Below are 12,656 nucleotides of genomic sequence, written 5' to 3' on the forward strand. Positions count from 1 at the left end.
GGTATTCAGGCTTTCTCCTGTGAAAGACATATCCTATTTGTGTTGTAATTTTGCTCAGTGTTACATCTTACTCTGAAAAGCAGTTTTCTCTCTTAATGTATTTCCCTTTAATATGTACACACAAATTGAATGTATACTTACATTTATATAACTACGACTAATTGTACTCATTTATAACGATCTGTGATCTTTATTTTTATGCAGCATGGGTTTTTCATAAACACTTTTTGAGTACTGAAATCTAGCAATTTCTTTATTCTTCACCAAGGGTCTTTTCCTCTATCAAGAGTATTCATATATCAATGGTAAGAGCGTTCAACGACTTTCAAACTCTATAAATTATTCTACTTTATACAAACACACAGCATTCACTTTTCTTTATTCATCTTCCCCTACTGCTGTCATTCAGACACAAAGCCATTCTCTTTATTTTTTCCCCTTCCCCTCCAATTTTTTGTTACACTAACTTGGGAGACTTAGGCTGTAATTTAGATCTGTTATTTATGCTTTCTCTTTATACTGAATGGACTAAACCCCTACTTTTCTCTTTCAAGAAATAACCCTAAAAACCCTAAAAACTTAAAACTGCATTCAGGCTTGTTAAACTTTCCATTTGGAAAAAGAAATTACTAAGTTGCATGTGGTTTATGAGACACTTTTATATATCTGTATATATATACATATATATACACACACACACATGTGCATATATAAAGCTTGATAGAAAAGTTTCTTAATTAAAGTTATCTTAAAATATACAAACCATTCCATTGGTCAGACCTGAGTTTAAAGCTTACACTAGTACCAGAGGGATTTCTCTAAGTTTTTGTTTGCTTCTGAATGGACTTTGCAATTTATGACAGATTTGAGCATATTGGAAAGAAAATGGAAGCATTAATTCCTATTAGAAGTCCACTTCCCATGGTTTGAAAATCCTGACTGTTAAAACAGCCTGTATGTCATTTTAAGCAGTCCTTTGTTTCTTTACCTCCAGACTACCCAAAAGGTCTCAAATTCCATTTTTTCATCTACTTAGACACTTTTCATACAATATGCCCATGCTAGCAATATTCATCTTGTAAATGCTTAAAGTACTTTGACTGTGCTCTAGGCATTTGCAAAGCACACCAGCTTCATAAATGAAAAAATATAGGTAATCTCTTTTTAAAAAATGGCATTCTGTCGTGAGTAGAACTGTGAAGTTTCTTTATTTAAGTTGTTTTCTTACCAGTTATTGATAGAGGCTTTCAAAAAGGTAGCATCTAAATGATAATTGATGAGAGCACTTTCAGGACCAATCATAATGTCACAGTGGGACTACACTGATGTGCACTCGCTATATTTAGTGGAGTTGCTCCCAGTTTGTACTAGTGCAGATGAGAATATTCACAGAAATAAAGGCTGTGAAGCCCTTAGAAATATGTCATCTTATGTCTTTGCTGTTTTAGACCTCAATTTTCCCATCACTGAATTCTGCTTTGAATCTCAACAGTTCATTAAATCCTGTACATCAGTGAAGTCAGAATTTGGAAAATCTGTTAATGAGCTGCTATTGGGGAAGGCACCTTAGGATGATGGATGTGGTACTGGATTTTACTGAAGTAACAGTGAAGAAGATTTAGGAGGCTTATGCAAAAGTACTGGATAATTTAAGACGTAAAGAAAAAGTTCTGAATTCCATTCAAATGGAATGCTGAAAGATGGTCCTTCAGCCTTGCGCGACAGACGCTTTCCCCTGTGGGCAGTGGGATAACCTATCAATCTCCCCACCTACTGGATACTCTGAAATCCTTCTGCGTCGTATGAGACATGATAAGTTGAAACTCCATGACCTGAACTGTGACCACATCTCTAATATTTTTAGCATAGACCTTTATGACTAACTTAAGTCTCTCTTCATTTCTGTACATGGTCCTTAAATTTCAGTTCTGCTTCCTGAAGCTGGGATTTTTGTGTGCCTATTTTATTCTTTGTTGTTGTCTGGTTGTTTTTTGTTTGGTTTGCTTTTGGGTTTTGCATGCGTATATTTTGTTGGGGATTTTTTTTTTTTTGTTAAATCAATCAAATAAACAAAGCCCCAAAATCTTTTACTTCAAGCTTTCAATGTCTTAAAAAATATTCTGAACATTTTACAGCACAACCCTTTGCTCTGCCAGGCAATAGATGCACTTCCTCTCATGAGGCCCACCACTGGGACAGATATAAGAAATTCAGTAACGTATCTGAAATTACTGCAGCACCCACCTAGCTTATTCATTCTAAGTGACCATTCTGAAGTCAACAAGATTCTTAATGCTGACTATAAAGTGATCATTTATAGCAGCTTTATACAAAACAAAAGCAGAAGAGATGACTCTTTGAAGACTAAAACACACATTTACCTCCCCAACACTTGACATTGTCCAAGACTATTTTCCCCCCTCTTCAGATATTTTTCTTTGTAGTATTTAATCCTCTCTGTCTACAAGGCATATTATCACCAAGTGTTAAATAAATAGCTCTGGATGGTGTCTTGAGGAATAAACTTGTCCTCAGTCCTTGCCCAAAGGCAGGTCGTGCTATACCAGAATGATTCCCAACCTGCATCTGTCAAATCACTCTTAGAAACCAAGAGTGACGGATATTCCACAACCTCCCTAGGCAACCTTTTCCAGCATTTACTGTCCTTATTGCTAGAAGAACCTGTCTCTAGCACCAACCCTCAGTCTCTCTTGCTGCAATCAAAATTAATTACTCTTGTCCTATCTCCAAAGAACATATGACTAATTTATTTTCTCACTTTTTGCATCTCTTTTGGCCTTAAAGGATCTTAATATCTCTCCTTAGTGTTTTGGAGTTTTTTTGCTAGATTGATCAAGCTTCAACCTTTCCTAGCTGGTCAAGTTTCTTACACCCTCACATTTTTGTTTCTGTCTGATTACACCTTTTTGAAGCTTTGTGCCCCAAACAGGCTGATATTCTCCAGCAGAGACATCGTCAGCATCATATAGGACAGTACGATCATTTTATATATATTAATAAAAATTCTTCTGCATGGCTTCCTGGAGTCCATTGGAGCCCATCAGCCTTGTAAGCCCAAGTTTCTGTCAAGATGAGGTGCAAGTGACTTCCTTCCATGGACTGCTCAAGCTCTCATTAATTATGAACAGAGGCACTATTTGAAGGTGTCATAAGGAAAGCCTGAGAACCAAACCAAAGGAGTGGAGACCCACTGGAAGGAAGGTTCCAGGAGCAGGGAGCACTGTGCATGCAGTCTCTCTGTGTTTTCAGTCTGTTTATGTCCATGGAATACAAATAAGTTAGGAGATCTTCACTCATTCTAGGAAAAAAAAAAAAGCATCAGACTAATAGCATATTTAAGATGTAAATTCGACAAGTGCTGAAGGGATTCAAGAAGTTCTCCAAAAGGAAAGCAATTGGAGTCATCCAAGTCTGAAACTGCCAAAGTATTTGGGGAGTGTCAGAAAGTGTGACACAAGTGCTCTGGTTTTAGCAAGCCAGGAGCAACAGTGGAATAAAAACCTATGATGCAGGATGCTGAACTAATTCTGGGTTGATTAATAAACACAACATCATTCTTCACTTACATACATTACAGCAGTATGTGTGTAATGTGAGCCAAACATTTAGCCACTTACTCTAGATGAGATAGTTTGTCCAGAGAGCATCCAGGCATTACCATCTGGTCTGGAAAAATGCCCAAATGAGAATATTAATTTTTCAGATGTTTTAAATTAGGAACTATGTCTGGAAGTTAACTTTTCAGTTAACAATGAAACCTCATTTTAACCCAATACTTGTCTATTTAAGCAGAGCTACCACTAGTCATGCCTCTCTTAATGCAGTGCTGACTTTACAAGTTGCAGATGGTTTGTAAATGAGGTGATAAATAGGATATCAAATGCTCTGTGCAAATTTACCACAAAGACATCTGGATCTGAGAACCTCCCAGCAGGCAAGTTGCTAATGACCTCAAATATTTCCTTCAAACAGAATGACTTGGTTGTGTCTCTGTATTTTTTAAAGATTCACAGGAAGTTCTAACAGGGAAACAACATCGGTTTATTTTTAGTTATGGACAGAACTTCCTTCAAAATAATATGCATCTCACTCTTGTGACGTAACCTGCTTATTGGTGTTGTGTACTCTTGAAATGCTCATGCCTTCCTGTCTTGAAGAATTAACAGCATGTCTGTTGAAATGGCAGTATTTCAGCATGGCAGTCATGAATGTCCCTGTTTTATAAATTCTTTTTTAGGCAGAGATATCTGTCCCTAAGGGAAGCTTAATTTGGGTAACTTTGCGTCAAGAATTTCCTTTCATCAGCCTTAAGATTGAGAAGGGATGAGGCATGGTAGAGAGACAATGATGCTGTGGCAATTCCTAACCACTGGTTCAACTAACCGGTGCAGTTCAGCAGATCCTGCTTGGTTGTTCTTCAGGAGCAGCCACTACTGGTCTGACTTTCAGGCTTAAGGTGCTGGTTCACTTTCTTGTCTCTGCCCTAGCTGGACTGGCTACATGGAGAAGTTAGAGCAGTTTATCAAGCCAGCTTTCTGCTGCTCTGGTAGAAATTTAGGCTGGGGACACAAAAGCCTTAGGAATCTGCATAGCCATGGGTGTTCTAGCCCAGGTCCTGAGAGTTTGAATAGCCTGTGTATCCCTAATCACTCACCACAGCTTTCTCTGAGGACTGGAGCATCAGCTCGCAGTGTTGATGAAGATGCGGGATCCTGTGGCTCCAGGGCTTCCCTGGGCATTGAAATGCCCAAGGCTTTGTTCAGTCTAAATAAATATGTTGCTAAATGCTGCTAAACACATCACTGGATTACTCAGGGAGCCCTACCTGTTTAGTCTGTAGAATACCTTTCATCTTTTTTTTTCAACCCACAAGAAGGATCTTTGCCTTTAAGCCCAGTCCACTCAAACGTGTGTATACAAAGTCCATCTTTTCCCGGAAAGCAAGGCCCCAGGATGGAGGATGTTGACATTGGAAAGATTTCCTAGTCAAACTGTTTTCCTGCCCTGATTCCTCTCTGGGGTCCCAGGCATGGTGTGCATTCAGTGGTAGGGACAGACAGAGGAGGGAAGAAAACACCTTCAAAAGGCTTAGTGCTGCAAGTTGCCAAGTTTTGTGTAGTAACTGGCTGCAGAAACTGAGCTTCTTTTAGAAACTCATCCTTGGGGAGATCCCTCCTTCCTTGGGAGAATCACCCAGGCTCATGCTGTAGCTGGATCACACCCCAAAACAAAGCAGAACTGGTCAATGCTAGCATTCCCTGTCCTGCTGCTTTCCACCTTTTTGTCTTTCATATTGCCCAGGGCCTTCTCAGGGTGGCTTTGCGTGGGCTTTGGTTACTTTTCCCCACTACCTGTGTGAGCACCAGGCTTTAGCGGTTTTGTGTAAATCCCATGGCACCCCTAAACAAAAAAGACCATTGTAGTTGCTGTACTGGCAGTGTGAGTCCCTAAAAAACTGTAAATCTGATGAGGCTCTTTAGTTGATGATTAGAGAGGGAAGTAACTGGGTACTTCTGCCAGCGCTAGGACCAAATGGTGCAAAACACCAGCTTCCCTCTCCCTTTTCTGAATGGTTGTATAGACAGCTGTGACCAAAAGCCCTCCTGACCAAGGAGAAAAAGGCAAAAATTGCTTAGGAAAGATGTGGCTTGTTACTCTGGTTGCCTCTGTTCTCTGCTCCCCTTTTTCTGCCTGAAGTGACTATGTAGAGCAGATGTCCCCAAGCAGGTACTCTCTTCTTTCCTCTGGCAGAAATGGTTCTGAGGCAAACAACATTAGTTTGTCTACAGGGCTTTTGATCTGTGGAGAGAAGTTAAAAAAAGCCTTATATGACAAGGGATATCTCTCCAGCATCAGGCAGCTTGGCAGTGACACATCTGGGCACGTCCCCTCCATGCCTGGAGTCTGTCTGTCCATCTCCTAGCCGATAGTCAAAGTTTAGGGCAGATTTACTCACTGGCTAGATTTTCACGTCTCTTAACTGAGACAAACAAAGCAAAATACAGCCAGAAACAGGTGTGTGCGACATCATGGAAATCCTGGTTTTGATTTGGTGGTGATTTAACCTGGAGGTGGAAAGTTACTGCAGTTGTTGCTTAGGCAGAAAAGTGCAGGAATAACAACAAAGGACGATCGACAGTCAGACAGCATCAACACGAGCTCTGTGCTAAGCCCCGTGATGATCCCTTGGCAGCACTTGGGTGCTATGAAAGATGAGGGAGGGGATTTCCTCTCCAGGGAGGCAGGAATTGGCACAACAGCTCTGCATTAACCTCACTCAGACCCTGGGATGTGGTTTAAAGCAGCCCAGCAGCAAATGTAAAACAGGAAAGCAGCTAATAAAATATGGACTCTTCCACACACTATTTTTATGTGTGCCCAGATCCTCCACAGTGCTTCCAGGTCTGAAGCTGGAGCCGACAGCAGCAACCAGGAGCCCTGGTGACCCCGGTGGAGTCATGTCTCTTCCTTGTGCTGCTCATCTTGCTATTCCACTCCATCACACAGAGAGCTGTGATTTCCCCTGCCTTCTTCTCTCTCTCCTTAAGGTTTGCATACAACTGATGCACACTTGGTAGTGGTAAAAATTTGACAGCATACGTCTCATGTAGCCGTACCTGGGATTTACACTTGGATAGCTGGTGGCCACGGGTAGAAGGGCAAGAGGAGCTAGAAGGAGGCCTCCCATAATGGAGCTGAAAAGAGCTGCTTAGCTTCTTCCAGGGCTATCTACTTCTTTTCATATTCATACCTACTTGCAAAAGATCGGACTCAACCTTTCAGTCTTCTATCTCTTCTACCTAAGCCATGTTGTCTTCCTCCTTCTCTATGGGACTGCTATTCAGAATAGCATCTTTCTAGACAGGCTCTCACCTAAACAAGTGCTTCCATTTGCTGCAAGCTTGGAGAGAGGAAAACAGGAATTTTAGGCCACGTGGTATGAACTATCACTGGGAGAGACCCAATACTCTATGTACAGGGATGGGAATATTTCCCTCCTATTCAATTAAGGGGCTGCCATTCTCCTATGAGAGAATGCATTGCATTAGCATACAATAATATACTTCTAAAGTTATTTACTGCTGTAACTCCATACCTCTTGTTGCAAGTTTTGAAGAAGTGATTTTAATCTGCTTTTAAGGCAGAATTGAGCTAAAAGTGCTGTTTGGCATCTAAAAGTTACCTCCTGAGAGCAGATAAGCCTGGACTGGTTTTAAGACATGAATGCAGGTGGCACATTAATGCCAAGCTCTGAACACTGAGGCACATGTAAGGGATGTGGGGGCTTCTCTTCCCCTTGGGTGACTTACTAGCCTAAATTGCTCTCTACAGTTTTGGAATCAGCAGTGCTGCTCAGAAACAGTTTCTATGGTCAGTTTTCCTTTGAAGCTGATTGTTTCCACTCCCAAAATATCACTTCAGGGTGGATTTTGATTCCTGAGAATGGATGAGGATGTTTGTTGCTCTCAGCAGGACCCCTCCAGTAGCCAGCTGAAAGGAAAGAAAACAAATCCCGGCACTGCCATCAATAAGCTGTGATAATAAACATCACTGTTCTGAGGGGTAAGAGAGGAGAGCAGTGGCTAGGAAGCATGGAAAACCAGCAGTTCAGGTTAGATTTTCAGGTAACCCTGGCCAAGGCTGATTCTGCTTGTACTGCAGTGAGGAGCCTGCTCCAGATAAGAAGGCTTTTCCACAGAACTCTGGTAGATGGAGCTTCAAAAGATAGTGTGTCAAGAAGGAATGTGTGAGATAACTGAAATTTGTGGGGAATAGATGATTTCCGTTGTGAGCTGTAGCAGAACTCCCATATTCCCAGCCAGTTGTATGGGGTGCGTGGCTCAAGCAGATGGATTGTCCTGGGTGAGCTGGGCTGGTACTGATCAAGCCTTCCTTCAGTGCACCACCATCCTCTTAAATTGTACCATCACATACCCCAGCTGGCACACCGTTCAGCTATTCTCTCTTTGCCATCCCTTTTACAGCATAATTTCTCTTATGAATGAGATCATTTATATATAAAGCCCACGTTTAGGAAAAGCCACTTATGTTTATCTGAAAGCATCACCAGAGAAGTGAAGGGCTTTGATACAAAATGTAGGAAGTCAGATGGGGAGGCTGATAAACGCTTGGTTGTCTGTAGATCACGTCTGAAGATTACATGTCTGAAGAAAAGTATTTTACTGTTTACTACGTACTGTGTACTACTATGGTGAAAACTGACCAGCTGAAATAGTCTGTCTAGGTGAGATTTCCAAACAGGCGTAACAAAACTACACATTTTACAAATTATGCCATTATGTCTTGCCAAAAAGGCAGGCAGATATTAGATGTAAACAAATGCACAACAAGAACTGTTTATTTGCTTGTTTGAGTAAATCCAGCACTGGAAGTCTCCAAATCACCACTCTGAGGTGGCTCCAAAATCCAACAGCGCTAGAATTGTTCAGTCAGAATAAGTTTAAACCATTAAGGTGAACCTCTGAAATTGCAGTGGAAGACGGTATAGGTCTGGTGACAGCTTTATTTTACATTGTGCTGTGATGCTGCTGCTAAGCCATGACTGCAAACCAAAGGTCTGCTTTCTGGTGTGATCTTGCCACAGATCACAGAATGAAGTGAATTTAGATGGACACCAACAAGAAGATTCAGTTTAGAGATCACTGTTTCTTAAGGGCGAATTGCTTTCCTGCTCTGCGCACATACTTCAGACTAAGCCTGTGTAAACCCAAGAGTCCAATGTTTATCAGATTTCTTCTGCTATCTTTTGGTTTTGGAAATGGAAGAGTTTTACTTTCGGAAACTTTTATACTCTGAAGTTTATGTTCTTGCTTTCAGTACTGAAAAATTCTATTTATTTTAAATGCATACTTCTTTACTAGCACTATCAGCAATACCTGAAATTATTAGACTTGAGATGAGTTAAAAAAAATCTCCCTTTACATTCTGTGTTTGTTTCTCCGCTTGGGGACTGAAATGCAGTTTTTAGTTTGGGTGGTTCTGATTTAGGTTTCTAGTGCTGCCTTGTTTGTGCTGTGGCTATTGCATAGTAACATAATATTTATTCGCCTGAACCCAGCTGCTTTTACTAGAACAGACTCCCCCTCCCCAACAAACCTTTCAAGACATTTATTTCAAGTTCTGGTTAAAAAAAAAAAAAAAAGAAAAGAAAAAAAGAAAAAAAGAAAAGGGCCACCTGTAAGCTGACAGTAGCCTTTTAAATGTAATGGTAACGGTCCAGCTAATTGCTAAAATTACTTTACTGGTGAGAGGAAAACTTGTACTGCAGGCAGACACTTAGGGACCAACCCACATGAGGGCTGTAGGTCCATGAGCTTTGCCATCCTGCTGTGAATTGGCAGCAGGGATGGGAGCATGATGGGCTAGCTGTGCCCGTGCCCAGCACCCCCTGCGCACTGGGGACATGCCAATGGAGCAGAAGGGGTATGTAGTCCCCCATCAGGGCAGTACATTGGCCTCCCTCAGACTGGTGGCAGAGCCCTGGGGTGCTGGTACATTAGAATCTCCTCCCCTGTCATATGCCACATTTACGACCTTCTTTGCCATCCTTCACGGTGGAGCTTTCCCTCTTCCTCCACTTTTCTGCTCTGTTCTGAGGGGAGCAATGTGGATCATGTTCAAGCCAGATAATTCAGTGTTCAAGTGGAAAAACTTTGTCCAGCTGTGTACTGAGAGTTTCTGTACACTAGAATTGAAGAAGTACACTGTAGTATGTCCCTGAGTATTTTTAATATTTATTTAATTTTTAGTGTTTATTTTGATGTCACTGGTGCTGACAGCTTCCTCGCGGGGATGCCCCATCCCCTGGTTTGATATCTGGGCTCTTCAGTCAAGGTATTTGGGAAAGCTTTACTCAATGTGCAGCTGTTCTGCATGGACCCGAGATGCTGATGCTGCTAGACAGGCACATGGTACCAGGGTGACAGTGTGTACCACTGGCTCTGTGCTGGGAACTTTGGTGTCCCCAGCATGCAGACGGATGCTGCCCTCAGCCCTCATCCTCCTGGGAGCACAGAGGTGCCCAGACACACCTCGGCGAAGCCTGCAGGCTTTGAATCACTTCTCACACCCATCCTTTGTATCACCGCACATTCAAGCCCACCTGCTGCTCCTGCTGGACCAGGGCAAAGCCAGGCTGTGCCTAGTGAGGCAGACACTGTTTCCAAACCAGGGACAGCACAGCCTATCCCCTCTGTAGGCTGAGGCTTTGACTGCATTCATCCCTGGCCGCTTCACAGCCGTTCGTTCTTCTTGTGAAATCTCTTTTAGCTGAAATAGCTCTCCCCACACCCTGACAGTTACCCCCACCCAGTGTGTATTTATAGAGAGCAGTCATAGTCCTGCTGAGTTAGACAGAGGCTGTTCAAACCTTGCTACGCTACTGTAATCTACACTTTGACAGACTGTGTCTAATAAAAATTCAGTCCCTTGGCTCCAAGTCTAGAGCTCACATCAATATGCAAAAACAAATGCAAACATGGGAGAGGTCTTGCTGGTTAACACAGGTGATCAGAAGATGGTGCTGCCCTTCTGCTCATCTATTTCCTGTCTTGGATTTCATTTTTGACCTTATTGCAAGCCTTCACTCTGGACTTACCACTTTCTTTTCATGTTGCATCCATTGTATAGGGACAGAATATGTGAGCAACCAAATTCAGCATAGTTTTTTCCATTCTGTCTGGACTCTGCAGCTCTGGGCTGCCGCCTCTCCTGTTGATTGCTTTGAAGCTACTTTTTACCATCTCAAAAGTGTTGCTAAATTTTGAGACATTGTCTTGTTAGGGAAGACAGAAAGATGTTGCTGTTCAATTTTCCTTCCATTTCTCCACTCAGTTATTGCTCAGCACAACTCATTATAACATGCAATCATTCTCTTTCTGACCAGCATGGATTCTAGCCAGTTGATTTCCCATCAAGTGCAATTTTTGCTATTGCTTCACTTCTCTTTTTTTTTTTTAATTTATTTAAAGAGTACTTAGCACATATAAAATCTATAAAATAATCAGTACAATTTCCCAGCCTATTTCTGTAGCTTCTGTATTGGTATCTAGCAATATTTATGTAATACTAATTTTGAATACATGTATTTTACAGCCTGAGATTTTGGCAGTTACTTTCCACATCTGGGTCATCAGCTCATTGTTAGCTTTTGGACAGCTGCTTCTCTGTCACATTTTAAACACTGATTTTGGTTAGGGATGGGCCAGCCAATTTATTTAAAGTAAGAACAGATCAGAGCCACCATTCCTCACACAGACTTGGAGTGGAACAGCCAAAACCGTGGGAACAGGATAGATCTTTTGCCCTGTGGCTGCAGAGAAAGTTTCATTTAGGGGATTCAACTCTGTTTCTCTTCAGATGTCAGTCAGGTAAATGATTCCTTCAATCTAGCTGGCATCTTTTTCTTGGCTGAAAGCTGACAGACAGCTCAATTTAATTGCAGAGAGAGGCTAGCCTGCTTTCCCCTTTCAGGTAAAACAGGTTTATATGTTTTTGTGGCACTGGCTGAACAAACGACAGGTGTATCTAAAAAAAACCCTCTGGAAAATCCCTACAATTGATGCACTGGGAAATGAAAGGGTGAGTGTGCCAGAGCCACCCCCCTCTTGCTGGGGTAGAGAGCAGGGAAGGGGGAGGATGGGGACAGTGCCAGCAGAGTGGAGGAAGCTTGGGAATAGAGAATGGGTCCTGAAAGTTTAGGCAAACTTTACAGAAACTGGGACTTATGTGCTTGTCCATATCCGGCCTCAACTCTCTGTCTTGTGGAAATTTCCAGGGTTCTGTGAAGAGCCCACTTTAAATATAGAAGGGCATTTGTGTGCTTGTTATAAAGATCAGTGTGAACAGGGAGGTGGCCATCTAAAAATGGGATATGATGACTTTTCACGTAGTTGCTAAATGAAAATGTAACAGCACAGTGCAAGGTGTTAAATTACTCAGTTGTCATTGAGGATAGTCCCTTTTAAAAAATGCAGTCTATACATCTTCACATTATTGCCCATACTAGGTCTGCTACTGGTGTAACGGGCCCAGCCACCAAAAAGTACTGAACTTTTTTAATCTTTCAAGAGCAGCTTGAAATTGTATGAGATTTCATTCTCAGCCATTGATCTCTAAATGTACTACATCCTTTTTCCATTTGGGCTACTCAATGGGAGGAAGGGCAGACTGAGCATTCCCCACTCAGGGCTGTGGGGTGAGCAGCAAAGTGTGAGGAGGGAGCCTGTGCCCCTCATCTGCTCCTTATGCATCCACGTAAAGAAACAGGATTGTCATGACTTTTAGGCAGCCAACTGGCCTGGTTTGTGGGTGAACCAAAATACCACAGGCTTTTTTTGTATCAAGGAAAACCCCAACCCAACCCAAATCAAAAGCTCCTCTAGTCTGAGGATTTTAGCTCTCCATAATAGGAAACTTACTTGGCAGCAGTTGCCCTGGTGGTGACTTGTGCTGGTACACACTGGGAGAGACCCTTTAACAATGTGGTACTGGGCAGGGAACAGAATGGGTTTCTGATACAGGCTTTGAAATGATGAAAAATGCCCCCCAGATCTTGTCAAACACAAGCTTCTGTTTTTTCCTTGGCAGGCACCGTTGTATGGTTGAACCTGAAC

This window comes from Neopsephotus bourkii, unplaced genomic scaffold (genome assembly GCF_033783945.1).
Source record: "Neopsephotus bourkii isolate Nb327-2 ecotype Australia unplaced genomic scaffold, CSIRO-AGI_Nbou_v1 NB_1358, whole genome shotgun sequence".
Lineage (NCBI taxonomy): Eukaryota > Metazoa > Chordata > Aves > Psittaciformes > Psittacidae > Neopsephotus > Neopsephotus bourkii.